General features: G+C 39.7%; 1 protein-coding gene across 2 annotated transcripts in view; it reads right to left on the reverse strand.

Annotated features, from left to right (window-relative positions):
* The window catches only part of LOC145987752 (retinol dehydrogenase 12-like), a 212318-nt gene that overhangs the window by 173780 nt on the left and 23470 nt on the right, over nucleotides 1-15068 (reverse strand). Inside the window, exon 1 of one of the 2 annotated variants that reach the window (XM_083122422.1) lies at nucleotides 7179-7250. The exons of the other annotated variant lie outside the window; for it this stretch is intronic. The gene's annotated coding sequence lies outside the window, so the exon portion shown is untranslated. Of the gene's footprint in view, nucleotides 1-7178; nucleotides 7251-15068 lie in introns of those variants that run through there. 2 annotated transcript variants of the gene reach the window in all.

Here is a 15068-nt window from a genome sequence, read left to right on the forward strand (position 1 = left end):
GCTTGTAATCATTAATTTCTAATTGTGCACTAAGACTTCAGTGTCTTGGGTGGATTACTGCATTCATTTGGAATGTGGTAACCGAGCTAGAGATAATTCATTGTCGAGGGAGTGGATAAAAACAGGTGCAAGTGAAATCGATGCCACCACATGTTAATACGTGGACGGCATACAACGATTTTTCGAATTAAAATCGTTTAAGCAAAGCTGACGCTTCCTTCCATAATTTTGTCAAATTTGTTGTAGCTAATAAAATAAATGTATAAATTGATTGATTTGGTTATTTTTCTGCCACTTTTGGCTGTTGCGACGATGAGCTTGAGTGATGATATGATGAAACTTATTAAGAGACACTCACAAAGAACACCCCTGCCCAGGTCTGGATTCGAACCCGTGACTACGGACTTCGTAGCACTCTATGTTAACCACTCCGCCACGAAGGTTGGCATAAATGTATAAAGACTTGTATTATGTACCAGAAACATATATAGATGATACACACATATATATATCTATTTTATTAAAATTAATGACCATTTATTTGTGTATAATGTTTACAAAAAAATTCCAGCAGAACGTACAGTACTTTTCAAGTACCAGAAGCTGTATCTGAGTTACTTTTTAAAATGAGTTACTGCAAACTGTACTTTTTAAACAAAGTAACTCTAGCTGTAAATCAGTTACTTTTAAATACTTACTTTCCGAAAACTGCATTTTGTATTCTCTTGTTTTGAATAATATAAGGTTCAAGGGGGTCCAAAAATGTTATCAGTTCAACCATGAAACTGCAGCAATTTCGTTTCCGGTTTAACGAAGAAGTAACATTCAGAAATTTAACCAAACAACCATATGTGGTGGAGCTTCCTCCTTTCTACGATCCCTTCATCTTTGTCTTCAAACAGTCGCCTTCTTTTTCTTTGTTGGCAGGTTAGTAGGCATGTGAAGATATCGTGGGTGGAGAAAGCAAGGAGACATTAAGTACTCGTTGGGAGAAATGGGGAGATAATTCCCGATTATCATGTGCAAGCATCCGAACCAGTATGTGCCTCCAACGAGTATCCAACCCGAGACCCTTTGATTGCAATGCGACGACGTTACCACTGCGCCACTGGGGAGTACCAGCAAGAATTCTCGACATTTCCTTTCCTACACTCTGGCATAATATAAAAATTACAATTCGAAAGCTCTCAGCTATCTGTTACTATTGAAGAAAGATAAAGGAATCCGAATTGCAGTCTTGTCCATTTTTCACAATGAGACTTTGTAACTTATATCACTACCGAACATATTTTTTTTACAATATGCCAGGCAACGTTGAATATAATGTATAATGCACAAATCTTCGCGGCAAATAATGTATTTTAATATGTCTTGTTTGACATGTGACATCATGTTTCGATGCTACGAAGCCTCGAGAAACGAAACGTTATTCTGAATATATGCAACACTACAGCACAGGCTCGAATTAGCTAATATTGAGTTCCCTTTACAATTACTATTTGTATCTATGTTATTTTGCGGAAAAGTCTTGAATGTATTGCCCATTTTTCACAATGGAACTTTGCAACTTATGTCCCTATCAAACATATTTTTTTCAATGTCTTAGACACACATGCACAAATCTTCACAACGTTAGAAGTCGTTAGGGAAAACCATTTATTTTAATATGGTTTGTTTGACGCCCAGTTTCAACGCTACGAATCCTCGAAAAACGAAACTTCATCCTGGAAATATGCAACACTTAGCATCAAAGGCTCACGTTTAAATGGTTTGAGTTTGCAATTACTATTTGTATTTTTGTTATTTGGCGTTGCTCTTCTGCCACTTTTGTTTAATCGCGATGATGAAGATGAGGAACGATGTGATGAAATTGATGAAGGGGCACTCACAAAGAACGCCAATGCCCAGGCCGGGTCTCGAACTAAGGAATTTCGGTGCCGAATCCGAATCAGTGACTCGAGAGGGCTTGAGCAATGAACGCGTGAGAGGGAAAGGGATATCTTAAAGGGGCAGCCCGGCTGCAGCTACCAGCAGTTTGCAGCAGCTCGCACTGTTTCGCTCCATCCACTCGCTTTCTCCCCTTCTCTACCGTTATGACTGGCGTTGCTCCTCAGACTCCTGAAAGAGGCCGAATCTTTACAGAATCAGGTAGATATGCACTTTGTAAGTCTGAATAAGTGAAAGAGTAACGAAAATTTGTTCTAGGTATTTTTTTTTTCAAAGTCTCGAAAGAAACCAAGATTATCGGACCCTAAGTCTCGATTTCGTGGCGTCTTCATAAGTTCCCAAGGATATTGTCTCTAATTTTACAATACGGGTACTCTAAAATTCTCTGAAAATATGATGATTCCTTTCAGAAACAGGAAAAATGCAAATTTATCCTTTAATTTGCAACGCGAACATCGCTTCTTATTGGAAGATGAAACACGAGATAAATAATGCAAATAAAGAAAAGCTACGCGGAAGTTTTCGGAGCTGAAACCAACAATAGTCGATATGCATACATTTCCCCTAGAGTACTTTCCTAGATATATCAGAGCAAGTAATCAAATATCTAATTGTGTTCTTCCTTCTTCACACGTTCGACTCTCACGAAGGTCCTTTCCTGATTTTTGATGAACGTTTATAACTCCGCAGATTGAAGTGGGCCAAGGGGTCTCTCGTAAAGTGCCTCCTCAATCGCACTTCCTTCCTTCCTCGTTGGCTTTCCTCGGAGTCACGAAGCCACGAGGGTCAGCAAACCTTTGTCTAATCCTCACGCACTTTCCCCCCAAATAACAACAGCCGCTTTTCTCTCCCACACAATTTTCAATTGCGTTGTCTCCTCCGCTTTTATTTCAGAGAAATCACTGACCACTTCCCGCAGCTGAGCGAGGGAGAGATTGTGCGAAGCGAAGGAATCTTTCCATACGTCATAACTCTCCTTTTCTTTTCGCATGCCATCCGAGGGCGCTCGCTCATAGGGCCTTCCCGGTGTAAGAGAAGAATGGTGGCTTAGTCTTTCCTTTTTTTTTCATTTGCATCCATTACTCTTTTATTATCTTCATTACTTGTTTCTAGAGTTGCTCTCTCTCTCTCTCTCTCTCTCTCTTTAATGTTGATTATTCCTTTTACTGCCTCTTTCTTTCGGTCTTTGTCTCTTTTTATCCTTTACTCTCTCGTTTCATTACTTATGTTTCTTTGTCACTCTCTTCTTCTCCATACCTTGCTCACTGATTGTTTTCTTACTTTTTTCCACACGTCTTTCTCTCTCCGGTCTTAACTTATCATTATTACTTTCACTCTCTTTCGCTTCTTTATTTCTCTCTCTCTCTCTCTCTCTCTTTTTCTCTTTCTCTTTTTCTCTCTCTCTCAGTTTCTTATTTTTTCACTTCTATAATTATCTCTCTCTCTCTCTCTCTCTCTCTCTCTCTCTCTCTCTCTCTCTCTCTGTGTCAATTTCTTATTTTTTTCTCAGTTCTTTAATTATCTCTCTCTCTCTCTCTCTCCCTCTCAATTTCTTATTTTTTCTCAGTTCTTCAATTCTCTCTCTCTCTGTCGCTTATTTATTTTCCCTTCATTTCTCAAACCAAATCTCTTTTAAAACATTTCTATTTTACTTTCCTATTTTGTGTTCATGTTATTTCGCGCCGCTTTGTGCCATATTTGGTTAACCACAATGTTGAGGATAAGAGATAATTACATGAATTCATAAAAGGACACTCACGATGAACACTCAAGCCCAGGCCGGTATTTGAACCCGGAAACTTTGGTGGCGGGTCAGAAAGTCGAATACCCTTCCACTATAACTTCCAGGATAACTTGTTGATTTTCAAATGCAATAAAAAAAAAAATCTGTTCGCGCCTATTATGCCAGGCGTTTAGATGCTTGTATGCTGTACGTCGATTAATTTTTAATGGCAGCTTCGAAAAGTTGAAATATATTTATGAGAACACTACTGTGATTTAAAAAAATATTCACTTTGCCAGAGTAAAGCAGGCGACAATAAAACTTTCTTGATAAATAAATTTTAAAAATATATTCGCTTCTCCACTCATTTCTAGAGGTACGTCTGCTCCTCCTCTGGCACATCTCATTTCTTATCCTTTAACTGTTCAGAACCGATACTCAATTTTTGTTTGAGAACTGCGTTTGGATCAGTTTACCATTTTCAATTAGCTGCGTGTAATAAAAATATATCAGATAAATGGTTTCCGTGCTATGTTACCAATCCGACGGATCTCTTTCATAATTTCTCATCTTTGGGGCACAAAACAACAATGAAGGGCTACAAAATACCTTAATCATATTCCTTATTTGTACTATGCTGTGCCAGGCAAGTTTGATGAGATGCCTAGGCGTCTTCTTTCTATGCTACCAAAAATTAAAATTTTGACAGATATCCAACTTTCGAGGCTCTGTAACTCGCATGGGGAGAGAGAAAAAATATGAAATTCGTACTTCAGTGAGACCTTTTAAAAATAAAAATCTTATGAAAATTTTATGAAGTTGTTCTTTTAAATAAAAAAGATAGTTCTGATTAAATTTAACCAAAATGAGTACCTTTACAATACTCAACAAAACGTACATGGAACTAGGACATGAAGAAATTGCAAGATAACAAACTCGGAACATTATGCACCTGAAAGTTGTTCAATGTCAAAATTGAATCGAAACTCAACGAATCTCTTTTTTGTTCCCGTTAAGAAGCGGTCATCCTTTGAGCAATCTATTAGTTAGGATACGTGAAAGTAAAATTAATTAGATGCTCGCTCTGTTGCTTTCGTTCGCATCGAGCAGACCCCTACACCTTGCACCCACGTCGGTCGCAAAAGGGGTTTGATTGAGTTTTCAGCTTTCGCTAACGCCAGAGGAAAAATCGCAACAGGACACGTGGATCACCAACTCGCAATTTCGGCGGGAACCTTTCACTCCAAAGTATCACGTTTCAATCTCGTCGTGCGTACCACTTACAAGAGGTTTCCAAAAAATAAAAGTGCATTTGTGCGTGTTCCCATCAGAGTACTCGAACGTTCCTTGCTTACAGACCTTGAGCAGATCTGCAGTAATGGCATACATATTTAGTTCTTGTTAGTTAATTAGGGACAAGAGAAAGGTTCTGTAATCCAAGAAAGCAATTGGCGAATTTTGCTTAAATTTACTGTATCAACAGAGTTTATCCTTGTTATTGCACTTTTCTTGAATGATGCTTATGGGCAAACACAATATGTAACACCCACGAGAATATTGAAATAATCAACATTCAGAACCAAAAGGGTCCTTGAAATATTTTCAGTTAATTGCTCTGCTTAAACAGCAAATATCATTCCCAAATTTACATCAATAACAAATCATTGTATATTTATATATTTCTTACTTTGCGTCATTCGTCTGCCTCTTCTGGCTAACGTACCGTATGAGGATGAATGATGGCAAACAAAGTTATAAAGAGGCTAATTCCCAGGCCAGGACTCGAATTTAGAACGTTGGATGCGTAATCCCGCTTCGAACGCTCAACGTGCCCAACCACTCTTGTGGAAAATGGCGTGGAGGTTTCATAAAAATACCTTATAGGCCATCCACAGATCGTCCCGAGAAGCACGTATCCAGGAATTCCTTTCGGGGGGAGGCTGAACACCATTTTTTAAGGGGTATAGATAGAACCTCACAATTGTATGTTTCAGGTCAGTGGTGGGAATTTAGTTCCAAAAAGGGGGGGGGGGGGTGAGTTGCAAGGTTAATTTACTTTCTCTTGATAGACAAGGCTTATCATTAAGAGGCCATAGTGTGGAGGCAAAAAAATTGAGAGCAACTATCCCCAAAATCGTCGCCAGTGTTTAAAGCTGTCATTTTAATCAGAACGTGAAATCGGAACATTTTATACCACTCGACTCCTCTTTTTCCATACACTAACTTTGTGTGCAGGAACAATCTCAGTATGTGTGTTTCTCCAGTTCTTCTCATCAGGCATCAAACCATCTGTGTACCAGAAGTGTTTTTATGAAGTTGTTACATATGCACGGGATGGACAATCCACTCGACAACGGGAGATTCACACTGTGGGCTACGAACTGGACGCAGACAGTTCTCCAATATTTCTCTCGGATTCGAGCCTCAACACCACTGTGTCTTGTCCTCCCATGTTTGCAGTTCTTATAAAGAAACGAAACCCACCAAATTGTTCATATTCAGCCTTAAGCTCACTTGCAAGTGTTCAAAATTGTCTGTCACAGCTTCCGCAGTCTTGTCATATAATCGGCACGAGACAAAGGAAAATTTCTCGAATACTGTTGAATCGCGAAACAATTGGTAAAAATTTACTATCCTTCGGACACCTCTAATTTTTTCGTTTCGTCAATTTTTGACATTCGTACTTACGTATCTGCTTCGCGGAACATTCCTGAAGGTGTAGCACATCTAGAAATTGCAAACTAAGCGAAAATAAGGCGTTAGTTTTCGGAATGGAAACTGTCGATTTTCGCGATTTTTTTTGTTTCACAACCAAATATATATATTCCTGATACTACCACGACACCAAATTTTAACTATGTTTGCCTAACCTAACCACGTGCCAATGGTTCGTGGGGCTAGTGTCAATGGTTCGTGGGGCTAGCGCCAATGGTTCGTGGGGCTAGCGCCAATGGTTCGCAATAATTTCCAATTTCTAGATCCTGATACTAACACGACACCAAATTTTAACTATGTTTCCTAACCTAACAGAACTAACTTATCCACGCGCCAATGGTTCGTGGGGCTAGCTATTCTCCGTCGGAGAATTAATTTTCAACAAACAACATGAATTTCAGCTATGAAACATTCCCACATCACACAAAACACCTTCTCGATGTTCGACAATGCTACAGGAACTTATTACGGTAAGTAGTTTCTTCTGTAAAAATAAATAAATGTGTCCGAAGGATAGTAAACTAGTACCAACAAAAAACCTCATTTTATCTAGTGTAAACCGAAAACTTTCGGGGGAGGGGGCTCGAGCTACTTACACCCCCCTTGAATACGTGCCTGCGTCCAGAGATTTGAATCCAGGACTTCCTACATCCATGGCTTAAGACGCTAATTGCTAGACCCAGGTAGGAAAAGGAATACTGTCTAATAATACCAAAACTTTCGTCAAAATGCTAACAAGATACCATCTAAAGAGTAGCACGAACGATATTACGTAAATGGAAGTGTAACTTACACGTGGAACGGCCATCCAATGGCATTAAAATTGGCTGCATGCAGGTTCAACTTGATTACCCGTTTGCTGCCTTCATCACACTCGATGGCGACGCAGGACATGCAACTCCATCTGGGGATAGGCATCGGTATCACGCAGCAGGCAGCACGGAAGCGGGGTTAAAACACGGGCGTCGTGTCCTACAGTGATTCATGAACTCGGCTTCCCCTTCCCCAATATTTTGCCAAATGGCGAACCGAGGGATAGGCTACATTGGCGTGAGTGAAAACACGATCCAGTCTACGATATATGTTTTACAAAGTAATTTAAACATCCATAACTTATTACTGTACTGAATTCGTGAAAGAGTATTGAATTCTACTGGCCACTGCACCGGCATATGTTAAATTCACACTGGAACGCAGTAAACGGGATTTCGTGTCTTCTTTCAGCACAGGGCCAAAGTACCGCTTACTATAAATATGTAAAATATATGCAAAAGACACGAAGTTAAAATAAATAATTAATAAAACTGGTTCAAATTTTTCAAATTTAAAATTTCTTCAAGTCCACTTTTATGCACAGATAAGCTAATCGGGACTGTACCTGTAGTTAAGAATAATATCACTGTGTGTCTCCACCGGATATCGAACCTGGAACCCCTTCATTACAAGGCGACCACGTTACCAAAAGTATTGGTGTATTACAATATAGTCTAGGAGTCGGTAGACCGCCACACGGGAGACTCAGGTTGAATTCCCAGTGTGGGTGATTTAAGGTTGGAATTTTTCCAGCGGCTCTTGGGTTCACCCAGCTTCAAATATGGGTACCTGGGGGCAACCATGATGGTAAAGACGGGCGGAAAGTGGTGCTGATCACATCACCTCCAAATATTGCCGAGATCGAAAATGTGCACGGGAAACTTTACCTTTGCTTATAAAGAGAACTCAGCATTGGCTGCAAACTAATTCAACCCAAAATGACCATTTTAACAAAATGTGGTTCCAAAGTACATTGCATGTAAAAAAAACATAACCTCTCCAACTCGTTAAAATATTACTGTATTCTTACAAATTATCATCATAAATGGAACATTTCTGTGCACAATAAAGCTATAGAACGATGTTTTATGTACTCATTTGTGACGTAAAGATTCCAAGAAGACATTTTCACAAAATGGATGCCGCCAGGAATTACGACAGTGGCACAAATTTTCTAATGATCTGATTAGCTTTGCTTGAGACAAGAAATAAATGCAAGGTGGCTTCACCTTCAAGACATGAAAGCAGAAGCAAGGGAAAGGCCCATCCTGCTCTTGGAGGCATAAGGAGGAGGTCTTGCCGGAATGTACGTGGGTTGATCAGCACCATGCTCCACGCCCTTACAAGCTTATCTCTCTCTCTCCCTGGTGTAAGATTCAATTGTAATGGAGATGAACTTTCTCTGCACTACCGAATGATCTCAAGGGACAATCTAAAAACATTCTCGTAATCAGTTTCACTAATGTCACACGTTCTCAGTCGTGTAACTGATCAATCGATACTATTTGAATTTCGATGACGTCGCCTCCTCCTTGAACTAGTTCACTACTTATATACCGAGTGCTATTTCTACTACTACTGGGTGGCCAGAATTAAAGTTACCCAACTCAGAGCCCTCTGTAGCCTGTTTGAGGCATCGTAGAACTCTGAAATTTGGTGAATCCACTATGCAGACCATGGGGAAGAGTTCAGGTGGAAATGTGGCGCTGTACTTCCATGATGGGTTGTACAAATAATCATGTTAAGAGATTTAGCTGTGTTATTAATTAGAAAGACATTTGTTAGTGGCTGGAAGTTGCGAGAAAATAATATCTCGTTTATTGCAAGATTGCAAGTTAAAGGCAAATCCATAACCAATTAGAGCCGTTTACGTCATTATTACAACCCATCATGGAAGTACAGCGCCACATTTCAACCTGGTGGCGGAAAATTTAACTATTTTTTTTATCGCCATCTTTTTCCCCATGGTCTGCATAGTGGATTCAACAAATTTCAGAGTTCTACGATGCCTCAAACAGGCTATAGAGGGCTCTGAGTTGGGTAACTTTAATTCTGTCCAGCCGGTATGTTGGTATGTTGTACTACTACTCTTGTCCACATTCTATAATCGATATATTATTTGAAATTGCCAAATGTGTGTCCTCTACACAGAAACATGATCTTCTCGTCTCTGAACTGGATAATGGGGTTGTTTTTAATTTTTGCCTATAAAGCCAAAAAACATAATAAAACTCAAATATATGGCAAAATAACTTGAGAAGAAACGGGTTCGCTCCATGTATACGCTATTGTTTCAAATCGTTGTGCTCGTAATGCCATTTTTTGCCCGTTAACTGGCAAAGCAGAGAGTAACTTTCCCTGTTATCAGTCTTTTGTTTCATTTCACAAACACCGCTTCGTATCATAGCTATTATTTGTTGAGGGAATGAGGTGTTACTGACCTGCCTAAAACAGTTTCCAGTTTCCGTTTGTATTCTTCCTTTTTCACGGGAGGATAACTTTTCCTGGCCGCTCGGAAACGTGCTCAGGTGCATGTAATCGGAGGAAGAGATCTCCCGTAACAGAGCAACCGAAGATACTCATTAACCTTCACTCAGAAATCTCTCCTTGTCTAATTTTGTTCTTGAGACTAGGCCGCTCCAAGGCTGGGTAATGATTCACATCATGCTCGGTTAGGTAAAGACGAAGAACAAGACAAACGGAGAAATTCTTAAATCGTTTTTACCATTTCACATTCACGTAGACACACTCTCACTCCTGCTCCTTTGTTATTGGTACAGTACCATTATTTTGATACCATCCCCGGCTGTTCTGCATTTGTAGCTGGGGATCGAGTCATAACTCCCGCAGCCACAAATCAACAAGCGACCCGCTGACGTCATATCAACGCAGCACCTATTGCTAACCCTCTCGCTCTATTCGCGATTAAAATTATCCGATATGCCATCTGGTGAGATTTTCAGGAACCACTCCACGTAGGACACCTCGCTGCGCTTCGCCGTGTTGAAGCCGTTCAAAGCATGGGGAACATGCGAAAAAGTAGCGTATACTGTTCAGTTTCTTGCTCTAAATCGTTTTCTGGGTCAGGACAAGTGAAAAGCTTACATGTGTTTTCCACCCCGTGGAACCAACAAAATGAAATGCTTAAATAAATCACGGAAAACAGAACTGATTGACAAGATTGGCATAACTGAAATGCGGCAAGGAAATTAGGAAGAATATACGAGTATCTTCACTCTATTTTCCGAAATAATCTTTCGGAAAGATGATTTTATTGCCATAAGATTTAAATTGTTCTTTATGAATATAACATTTTTTTTCGAAAACAATGTATACAGTGTGTCCGGATGAAAATATACCAATAAGAAATTTTAATAATTCGGCAACCGTTGGTGATAGAAATGTCCGGTTACGTTTATTTGGAAGAGGGAATCATAGGATTTTATGATGAGCAAAGGAAAATTGCAGTACTCGCCTCAGTAGATCTCAATGTGAGATCCTTTGGTGGCTCGACAAATATCAAGTCGGTACTCAACTTCAATCCATACGTTGCGCAACGTTTGACGTGTCACAGACGCACATGCATTGATAATTCTTTCTCATAGATCGTCCAACCCTTGCACAGGTGCTCGGTAGACAATAGTCTTGACATTTCCCCACAGAAAAAATTCCAGAGGAGTCAAGTCGGGCGACCTTGGAGGCCATTTAAGAGAACCCCCTTCCAATCCAATTGTCAGGGAAATGGTTATGAAGGAAGTTCTTGACACAACGGGCATAATGCGGGGGGGAGGGGGGAGTCTTGTTGGAACATGTACCCATGAGGTATACAAGGTAGAGCATACTGTTCTAACATTTCAAGGTAACTTGCTTCCGTAACTGTAGCCCTTTCAAAGAAGAAAGGCCCAATTACAGAATCTCGTGTCAAAGCACACCACTCATTTAACTTTGGGCTGTCGCGTTCATGTTCAATAACTGCATGTGGATTTTGGGTATGTCAAGACTATTGTCTACCGAACACCTGTGCAAAGGTTGGACGATCTATGAGAAAGACTTATCAATGCATGTGCGTCTGTGACAAGTCAAGCGTTGCACAACGTATGGATTGAGGTTGAGTACAGACTTGATATTTGTCGAGCCACCAAAGGATCTCACATTGAGATCTACTGAGGCGAGTGCTTCAATTTTCCTTTGCTTATCATAAAATTCTATGATTCCCTCTTACAAATAAACGTAACCGGACATTTCTATCACCAACGGTTGCCGAATTATTCAAATTTCTTATTGGTATATTTTCAACCGGAACAGATGCAAGTCGATTAAGTGCAAAGATGAAAATAGTTTGAGAATTAATTAATGTCCGTAATCATAAAGGTAAGTCAGAAGAACATAATTGACATGCTAATGTTGCTGTTTCATTCAGTATGTCAATTTTCAATGAAGACTGAAAATAGCCTCAATGAAATTGTTGTTATTGTTATTATTATTATCATTATCCGGTGTTGTTATTAAACCAGCCTGCCTCTTTGGGGAAAAAACTGCAACAGCATGTTTTCATTTATTTCCTCCCAAGCTTTGCAGTTACAACCGAGGTGCAGTGCAGATGAAACAGCACCGCTTTGAAAAACCAGTGCGTATACATTAGTTTCGTGTGCGTTTCCGTGTTATTTTTATTATCATAATTGAATGCTTCGCTCTCAGCACAGCTTCACCTTCTTTATAGTTCCTGGAATTCACATCGCATTCGCAATATTTAAATATAACGTGTAATTTAATCGTTTCCTCCATACCAGCAATGACAACACGCTGCTGTTACGTACTACTACTGAATGTAAATCAGTAAATAGCGGCCATATTTGCAGCAACACTAGCGCTCAGGTGGTAATTTAAATCGCGAATAGCACTACGCTGTTGGTAGGCTCGCTAGCTAGACCAACGAATTCAGCTGGAGATGTTGCGGAAGTAATCTGACTCTACATAGCTCGTTAAAGTAAGGCATTAGGTAACCATTGTAAATTTTGCCGCTTGTTCATTGTTAGGGATTTGTCATGATCCAGAGAGAGCACTGCGTAAGGGGAGAAAAGTGCCATCAATTTAAAAGAAAAATACTAACTTTCCAATTTCTTCTCTCTTTGATTCCATGTGGTGCATCTGTATACATGGGCGAATTAAGAATGGGTGAACCTAAAATTTGCAAAAAAAGGCTATTAACACAAGATTGATTGATTGATTGATTTAGTTTATTTTACTTCGCGTTTTGTGCCTCTTGGCTAATTTGCGAAGATGAGGATGAGTGATGAAAGGATGAAATTGATGAATGGACATTCACAAACAACCAAGCCCGACCAGGATTCGAACCCGGGACCCTTGGTATTAACACAAGAGTAAGGAGCAATCAACCCCTTGATGTGTAATATTCAACGAACCCCCAAGTACTGAAACTAGTTCTAAATCTTTAACAAGCATTGAAGAGAGATCTAAAAATAACTAGGGCTGATCCGATACCACTTTGAACTGAAACCGATAGTCTCACCGATTCCCACAGATACCGATGCTTAGAAATTCTAATAATTAAAAGTTGTTCAAAATATTTATTAGTATTAGTGTGTATGTATTTTACTTTAATAATATGCATCAATTTACCAAAAATTGTGCTTTAAAACATTCAAGAATTAAATCAGAACATAAAATTACATGTTATTTTATCACAATTTTAGTTTTTTCCTCACAAAACTGGTGTAAAATAAAAATTAACTTGGAATTTTGCATAATTTTCAGGATAATTAGCCTCCGTGAAAGTGTCGTTTGGCATTTTTTGCGCGGCCGGTGAAAGACCAAAATGCCAGAAAAGTGTCGACCGGTATCAGTAAATAAATTCCAACCGATATTTTCTGATACCGATACATCAGCATCGGCTCAACTCTAGAATTAACCATCCTGTTCCGAAAGTGCGTCAGAAAGTGCTCACGTGAGCTAATTAAGTCTGGATCGATAGTTTAAATGATTTGATTTGATTTGATTTGAATTTAAAATTTTGGGTGCGTCAGCACTAAGGCTATTTTGCACCCGTCACATTATACGGGGTTCAGCGCCTTATCGTTACACATAACAACTCCAACGTTGCATAACTAAAATCATAAAATATTAAATCTTCTGACTTTCGTTAAAAGCTGAGGCTGTAAAGGAGCACTCAGCACGAATAAGGACAAAACACAGGACAACACGAACAAAATTATACTGGCCATGGGGCCAGTCGCCTGAGCCTCGTTAGTCTGCAGTCCAGGGTGTACTACGTGGAAGTGAGGTTGACTATTGGGTGCACTACGTGGAAGGAGCACCCCTTACACCCAGATAGTTTAAATGAAATGATCGAGGCGAGATAGTGCCAAGCCATGTTTATTTCCACCATGTACTTGAAAAATATTTCAAACAGAACGACTTGGAAGTCCGTTACAGACATTATTAAGACAAGTTTATTTCTCAATGGGTTAGACTACACATTACGAGTTGCAGAAAAAGTTGTCAGTGTACACGTACTTAAATGGATTTAGTTGAACTTTAAAGTCTGTGCTTCTCTCAAGAATGAAACCGTAGTTTGTCCCTATTTCGCCCCAAACTAAATTAGAATCCTAACCACTGTGCAACGTGTCTTCATTGGGAATTGAACTGGAGTCCCCCTTATTACAAAGTGACAGTGTCAGCTGCTACGCTATTGGGAAGACTCACTATGTATCGTGAAGAAAGTCATTAAGCTGCAACTATCTGAGATGTACACTAACGAATTAGTAATCGTGAAGTACGAAAACTCTTTATCATGTTTCTTATCGCAGCATGTGGCTAGTAACTGGTAATCAATGAAAAAACATCCCGAGGTAACTCTTACTTTCGTCTTCCCAACCCTCCGGAAACAATCTAACCGTGTCAGATATACAAATTACACTTCATGACTGTTATTTGCTGAAATTGAAAGAAAAAGAGCTACCAAAACCCACATCGCCCGTGGAAACTTGTCATTTAAGTAAAAGGAAAAAAATTGTTAAAAGAAGCCCTAACATTAGTTTTTGATGTCATCATCCAGCCACATGCAAGATTTGCAAACTCTCTTCGAACCTCAGGCTAGTGGACGTTGTACGAGAAGATTGCAGTCGCCCAAAGGGAAGTACGGTTTTCCATCATTGCCAAAGCCACGGTTACAAAGGGTAGAACAATTTGTGTTCGACTTTCACCGAAGTATACCTCAGCGGACGAAGCAATGAAAAAAGTGAGAGCCTCGAAGAGAGTGTCAGACCGTCTTCTATTTATCACTTCTTCGCCTCTTCTGAAAAGCAACGATTGAAAATTGCCCAAAGGAAGTGAATTGTTGGATCCTCCTATTCGACACGTTGGGAAAGTTCTGATTTCACGTCCGAATTCCAGAATCAATGATGGATAGACATTTAATACGCTCACTCGGAGCTGAGAATTTTCTCTGCCTGTTAAATCAGCCCAACGTGAGTGATAAACACTTCACGTGTAACTCTCCGGGGTCGTATTTCGAGAATTATGGCCCCTATCCCTTTACGTAATACGACTCCAAATGTTTCTCTTCGTACACGCATCATTCAGGTAAATACTTCCGCACTGCTTTTTTAGGAAGAGTCACGAATTTTCCCACTGATTTCTTCCGATTAAGCAATTGCCCAGTTCTCATCCAAGTCGTGCCAAGGTGGGTGGACGAAAGGTCGGTTAATTGTGGGGAGTGGACACGCAGTTAAATCTCTATCAGTTTTTGTGTGTGTGTTCACGTGCATGTATGTACAATCACAGACACTTCTGGCTTGTAACGTTCCCATTGAAAGTCAAATATATCGTTACAACACAGAAGTGTCCGTGA

The sequence above is a fragment of the Lepisma saccharinum genome, chromosome 5 (assembly GCF_977018435.1).
Source record: "Lepisma saccharinum chromosome 5, izLepSacc3.1, whole genome shotgun sequence".
In the NCBI taxonomy this organism is placed as follows: Eukaryota; Metazoa; Arthropoda; class Insecta; order Zygentoma; family Lepismatidae; genus Lepisma; species Lepisma saccharinum.